The sequence below is a fragment of the Octopus bimaculoides genome, chromosome 1 (genome assembly GCF_001194135.2).
Source record: "Octopus bimaculoides isolate UCB-OBI-ISO-001 chromosome 1, ASM119413v2, whole genome shotgun sequence".
Lineage (NCBI taxonomy): Eukaryota > Metazoa > Mollusca > Cephalopoda > Octopoda > Octopodidae > Octopus > Octopus bimaculoides.
In genome coordinates, this window is record NC_068981.1 from 194317090 (window position 1) to 194324920 (window position 7831).

Sequence of the window (7831 nt, forward strand, 5' to 3'; positions counted from 1 at the left end):
CACTTATACATACATATACACCAAAGTAGAAACCCTGTACCCTTTCAAACTTTATACACACCCATGAGAGCGAGCACACACACACACACACACACTCTCTCTCTCTCTCTCTCTCACACATACACAGACACACACAAACACTCTCTCTCTCACACACACAGACACACACACTCTCTCTCACAGACACACACTCTCTCACACACACACACACGTCTAATACCTTTTCAACATTCACCACATACGCTCACACACTCAACGTCTCAACCATTTCACACACACATCCTCATATGCACAAAATCGCACACACATACTCATACACAACCTATCCACTTTAACAAACATACATATATATACACATACACACACAAACCCATCATGCTTGGTCGTCCATATGTTTCTAAGTTGTCAATATGTAAGTTGTTATGTCGGCAGACGAACCTTGAAAAACAAGGATAAAAAAGGAAACGAACACTTTGGTCAAAGAACCAGAATGGAATAGCTTTGATATTCCATGTCTTGTTTTGCTGTCTTTGATAACTGGCACCAACCATTAAGTTATTTGCCGCTCTCTGCGTCTGAACAGAAACTGGTTTTCGAAAATGGAAGGCAATAGTTTGAGGCAAATTTCCCTACCGTTTCCTTCTTGTATGGATGGGTCTTTCGTTGCTGCTGTTCAGTTCCAGAACAGACAACCCTGATTCAGCAAATATTTACCTGGTGTGTGGTGGCCTACTTCTCCTCACCAAGCTACGCGGTTTCAATTCTAAATTCCGCTACAATACATGCTAGCTGTGACCATCCCATCCATATTCTTCTACCAAGAATAGAGTATTAATTGTATACACACACAAAACGGGCATCCACATATTCCGTGTACCAAATGCATTATGTGGTCCGTGACTATAGTAGAAGACACATCCGAACTGGGAATCCAGGTAAAAATGTCACAGGAGTTTTGTCCAGTGGGTGGTGTCCAAGGGTGTTTTGTTCGATTCCCATAAATTAATTGTGGCTTATTTTCCTGCGACTTTATTACCTGCCACCGTAAATTAATTGTGACTTTTTTTCTTTGCCAAAATTGTGACTTTATTACCGGTCACCAGGACTGGACCAGAAACCACGTGGTTGCAAAGCAAGATTTTCTTAAGAAAGTTACGGTAATAAAGTCACAATTAATTTATGGCATAGGTTCTCAATGTGGGCGCTACCGCCCGCCGGTGGGCTCCTAAGGGTGGGGGTGGGGCGTGGGGGGCGTAGAGAAAAAAGGAGGCGTTGGAAGGAAGGCTGTGGATTGGGGGACGCTATGAATTTATCATATTATAGTATTGTATACAAATTATATAATATATTAAATATCAAATGATTCATAGTATATGTGAATTAGTAAAATATAAAATATTTATTTATACATAAAAATAGGGGTGGAGGCGCTGAGAGTATTATGTAGCCATGACGGGGTCGGTGGCCCCAAAAGTTTTAGAACCTCTGAATTATGGTAATCGGACAAAACTCCCATTGGAAAAAACACCCTATACATACCTGCTATAATATCTACACACAAACGCACACACATTTATATACATATACATATAAACTTGCATTGGTTTCTCTCATTTCCAGTTTATTCTGGTTTCGATTGTTCACAAACACACTTCGGTCTCAGATCCACAGGCATGCTATCTCATCTCTCTCTCTCACCCTCTATATATTTGGTGCCAACACCTCCAGAATCTTCTATATGTATACCACTGTATATCTCTCCCATTTTCATGGCAGGAAGTAGGGATCAGAGTGAATGACCACAATTGAGAGCAGTGGTTCAGGTAGCTAAGGACGAATGTCTTGATTATATTAAATTCAAAATCTCTGTCCCCAAAATAAGACATTAGTTGTTAATGGGTTAAATGCAATCATATCTGAATGCCTTTGATCACAGATATGTGTCTGGTCCATCAGGCCTGACCTTGGGCCAAACAACAATGACTGCAACTACAATAACAACAGCAACATGTGTACAGTAAGACAAATGTTATGAAGTCACTAAGCATATAATGTTTACAGAATGTTAGCCAAAGAACCACAGTCTGAAAGATGACACGGGATGACCTCAAGCCGAAATTATTTGACCTTTGTCAGTCCTGAACTGCTGCAGGCAGACAAGTTAAATATTTATCTTGATTCTGGAAATCAGGTTAGTTTGCTTGTTGTTTGACTGGTTTATACAGTGGTGGGCACAGCTAGCCAAAAAGTTAGCTTTGCTAACAGATAATCCGCTAACTAAAAAGTTAACTTCATAAATGCTAAACTGCTAAACAGGTAAAAAAAAAAAAATTAGCAGAAACTAAACACTAACTGGTGGAAGCGCAATGGTCCAGTGGTTAGGGCAGCAGACTCGTGGTCGGAGGATCGCAGTTTCGATTCCCAGACTGGGCGTTATGTGTGTTTATTCAGTGAAAACACCTAAAGCCTCATGAGGCTCCGGCAGAGTAATAAATGCCATGGAGATCATCGTAGACACAGCGCTAATAGAGACCAACAAGGAGGGCAACAGCACCACCAAAATAAGGAGAAGGACGATGATTTCTTCAGCAACATCACTTGGTTCTGGGAGAGGAGGAGCCACAGGTCACTGAAGTCCAAGGTACAGAACTTCTTCCTGTTTCTTGAGTAATGCTGCGATGGACTGGCGTCCCATCCAGCTTGGGGGGGGGGGGAAACACATATGCCACAGAAACCAGGAAACCGGGCCCATGAGCCTGGCTAGGCTTGAAAAGGTTACATAAAAAAATAAATAAAAACATTAACTGATAACTTTTATCACATGAATTTAGCTTCAGTTTGATTTTTTTGGCTCTAAACCCCTTAAAAACAGACCTAGAGTGCTGAAATTTTCATGCAGCTTAGACATAGAGCTTTCCAAAAAAGTATAGCATGCCAAAATCAAATGATGGTCAGGGTGTACGCAATTAATTAAATGAGCAAATGAAATTAAACATTAGTTTTTCAGTCAACATAAATTATCTACTGTACAAAAAGTATTAAATGAATCAAAAAGGTATTGTATAGCACAGGTATCATGTCAAGATCAGTTGATGGCCAAGGTGTACTACTCTGGCTGGGCCTTCTCCATCACCTTGACATGATGCTGGTTGCCCTTCATAAACATCAACCTCTCAAAGTGACCATCTGAAAGGGTAGCTCTCTTGGCCCTCAAAATATCTTTGCCTGTAGAGAATAGGCACTCAACTGCAGCACTGGATGGGATGGTGGTGTTATACTTGGTGAACACGTTGGTCAAGACCTGCTCACCTAAAAAGGCGACTTCAGTCAAAACCTCCTTCAAGATGGCCTCCAACCAGATCTTCACCAAGTTCTGTGCCTTGGACTTCAGTGACCTGTGGCTCCTCCTCTCCTAGAACCAAGTGATGTTGCTGAAGAAATCATCGTCCTTATCCTCATGTTGGTGGTGCTGTTGCCCTCCTTGTTGGTTTCCATTAGCGCTGTCTCTACGATGATCTCCATGGCATTTGTTACTCTGCTAACTTGGCTGTTAATATATTGCTCCAGCTAGAACAGGAGAGACATGAGGGGAAAGGCAGCAGCCAGTTGGCACTCCGAGTCTTCTAGGAGGAGCCCAAACCTTGGTGAAGATCTGGCTGGAGGCCTTCTGGTAGCAGAGCAATTTTCACGATTGACTCGGTCGACAGGTGGACTCGTCCCACACGTGACAGCAGCCATTCAGCATAAGCCCACAGGTCCGAAATGGTTGGACACTGTATGAGTGCGTGCAGAACGGTTTCGTCGCTGTGACCGCATCTCAGGCTAGTCGATCCGGTGTGTCTCAAACCGTGCCTGTAGAGCTTATCCCGAACAGGTAATGCTTCTTGATAGCACTGCCAGGCCAGGGATCTTTGGTGATTGTCCATAGGTCCCAGCCTGAAAGTTGTCCTGAACAGGTGGGTCAGTTGTTCCTTGTCGACACCCAGATTCTGCCCGAGAACGTCGTCGCACTGCCCCTCCACTAATCCTCTATAGAATGCCTTTAGATAGATAGATAGATAAAGATAGACAGACAGATAGATAGATAAATAGATAAAGATAGATAGACAGAGAAAGTGATAGATAGATAGCTAGCTAGCTAGATAGATAGATAGATAGACAAGTAGACAGACAGGCAAATAGACAGACAGACAGACAGACAGATAGATAGATAGATAGATAGATAAATAGACAGATAGAGAGACAGATAAATAGATAGACAGATAGATAGATAGATGGGTAGATAGATAGATGGGTAGATAGATGGGTAGATAGATAGACAGACAGACAGATGGATAGATAAATAAATATAGAAAGATAGGTAGATGGGTAGACAGATAGACAGACAGACAGATAGATCAAGAGATAGATATAGGCAGCCAATGATACTTGAAACCTGAAATTTTGCCCTAATAACACAAATTCTCTCACATGCTTCTCTTTCACACTGTAATGGAATCTATGGAGCTGTAACACAATGGTTACATACCATCCACCATAACTAGTACCGTAATAAGCATTAATTACACAGGGCAATTAGCTGGCAGAATCACTAGCACGCTGGGCGAAACGCTTAGCAGTATTTCCTCTGCCTTTATGTTCTGAGTTCAAATTCTCCCGAAGTCGACTTTGCCTTTCATCCTTTCGAGGTCGATTAAATAAGTACCAGTTACGAACTGGAGTCGATGTAATCAACTTAACCCCTTTGTCTGTCCTTGTTTGTCCCCTCTATGTTTAGCCCCCTGTGGACAATAAAGAAATAAATATACTCTTTTACTTGTTTCAGTCATTTGACTGTGGCCATGCTGGAGCACCCCCTTTAGTTGAGCAAATCAACCCCAGAGCTTATTGTTCGTAAGCTTAGTATTTATTCTATTGGTCTCTTTTGCCGAACTGCTAAGTTACGGGGATATAAACATACCAGCATCAATTGTCAAGCGATGTTGGGAGGACAAACACAGACACACAAATATACACGCACACACACACACATACATACACACACATATATATATATATATATATATATACACACACACATACATACACATATACATATAGATATATGTATACATATACATACATAATGGGCTTCTTAGAAGTTTCCGTCTACCAAATCCATTCGCAAGGCTTTGGTTGGCCCGAAGCTATAGTAGAAGACACTTGCCCAAGATGCCACGCAGTGGGACTGAACCTGGGACCATGTGGTTGGTAAGCAAGCTACTTACCACACAGCCACTCTAGGTGTCTTAAGAATCTATACATCTGTACAAAAGTACTTGCATGTTGACTATGTGTGTATGTGTGTGTGTGAGAGAGAAAGAGAGAGAGAGAGAGAAGGAGAGAGACAGAGGGAGAGAGAGAGATAAAATATAGGGTAGAAATGACATGAATACCTAAGTAATTATTTTGTTTATGTTCAAGATATGGGCATTAATGACCTTTCGAGGATTTCATCATGGGTTCTCTCTCTCTCTCTCTCACATGCGTATAAATACTCCAATTCTCAGGCAGAAACACACGTATACATATACATAAACTTAACACACACACACAGATATCAAATAACCATTGTTATCTTGTCATATATAAATGATGTAGCAGCATTGTGTGGTGTAAAGTTTATATGCCAAGGTGGGGAGACAAGAATCCTGGTGGCTTTATGAAAGTTCTTCATAAGAGAGAGGGCATATATTTTTTTTAAATGTTTCTGGCAGGAATAATACACAGGACTCAGTAGGGATTCTGTTGTGTATGATTTATATAACAAAGTAGTAGAAGTGACGGTGGTTGGGGGGAGTGGTAGAGGTAGTTGTGTGGTAACAGCAGAGGTGCTGGTTGCAAGTAGAAGATTTCGTAGCAACAATATCAGCATTTGTAGTATTAGTATTAATAGCAGCAGCTGTAGTGGTGCTGGTAATAGTAGTAGTGGTGGTAGTCTATTTAGCGCCACCAGTTGTTGTAACCCAGCCACAATAATAATAATAAATGTGCCCTTTTAAAGCCTAGCCAGGCTCATGGGCCCGGTTTCCTGGTTTCAATGGCGTATGTGTTCCCCAGCTGGACAGGACGCCAGTCCATCGCAGTGTTACTCGTTTTTGCCAGCTGAGTGGACTGGAGCAACGTGAAATGAAGTGTTTTACTCAAGAACTCAATGTGTCGCCCAGTCCAGGAATTGAAACCACGCTGTTACGATCATGGTGCTGATACCCTAACCACTAAGACACGCGCCTGCACCCAGCCGCAAACCAGACCAAAATATTTGATGTCATTTTTAGCTTCATTCTTTCTCCATTTTGTCCGTAATATTATTGCCCTGTTAAGGCAGGGGGAGCTGGCAGAAACGTTAGCATGCCGGGCAAAATGCTTAGCGGTATTTCGTCTGCTGCTACATTCTGAGTTCAAATTCTGCCAAGGTTGACTTTGCCTTTCATTCTTTCGGGGTCGATAAATTAAGTACCAGTTATGCACCAGTGTAATCGACTTAATCCCTTTGTCTATCCTTGTTTGGCCCCTTGTGGGCAGTAAAGAAATAAGAAACGTTATCGGTATTTCGCCTGTCTTTACGTTCTGAGTTCAAATTCCGCCAAGGTCAACTTTGCTTTCATGTTTTCGGGGTCGATAAGTTAAGTACCAGTTGCATACTGGGGTCGATCGAATCGACTGGGCCCCTCCCCCAAAATTTCAGGCCTTCTGCTTAGAGTAGAAAAGAATATTATTACCCTGTTATCTCTGGACCTGATGCCAAAACATACCAGTCATTTACTGGCATATTACTTGTGCTGGTGCCATGTAAAAGGCACTGGAGAAAAGTACCCAGTACACCCCGTAAAATAGTTGGTATTAGGAAGGGCCTCTAGCTGTAGAAACTATGCCATAACAGAAGATGGGGGCCTCGTGCAACTCTCTGGCTTGCTAGCTTTTGTAAAACCATTCAGCCCACGACAACATAGAGAACAGACATTAAATGAAGATGGTAATGATGATGATGGTTAGCCAGTTGAATGTGGATGCAGCACGACTGAATGGTTAAGTAGTTCACTTAACAATCATATGATCTCAGGTTCAATCTCACATGATAGAGTCTCATTAGAATATCAAATAGCACATTAGGCTGTATTTGTTCTGCTCCGTGGCCAGAGTTCAAATCCCACTGAGGTCAACTCTTCCTGTTCAGCCTTTGCAGGGCAGATAAAAACAAATTATTGCCCTTTTGGCAATGGATTGGTGGAATTGTAAGAATATCAGTCAGACAGGTTCCCTTTTGGTATAAGTTCCAGCTCTTTCCATTCTGAGTTCAGACCCTGCTGTGACCTATTTGGGTGCCTTCAGTGGATTCCACTTTCTGTTACAAGCATTCAGGTTGGGTTTCTAATTTGAGGGCCACTTCCTACCACTTTTCAGCTAACCTTGGAGGCCCTGGAAAAGCATGTCTGGCCAAGGGGAAATATTATTGGGTCAGTGCATAATTATTGTGGCTTTTTTTCAACAAATTTTATTTAACAAAAACGTCTTTAAATGACCGTCTGCCAAGCAAATGGGAAGCAGTAATTGAAGATGGTGAATATGCTCCAGAATAATCATTTAAAGATGTTTTTGTTACATGTTGTTATTGTTTTTGTTGAATAAAATTTGTTGAAAAAAATTCACAATAATTATACACCAACCCAATATATACATACATCATCATCATCATCATTTAACGTCCGCTTTCCATGCTAGCATGGAAAGCGGACTACATACATACATACATACATACATACATACATACATATATATGTATATATATATA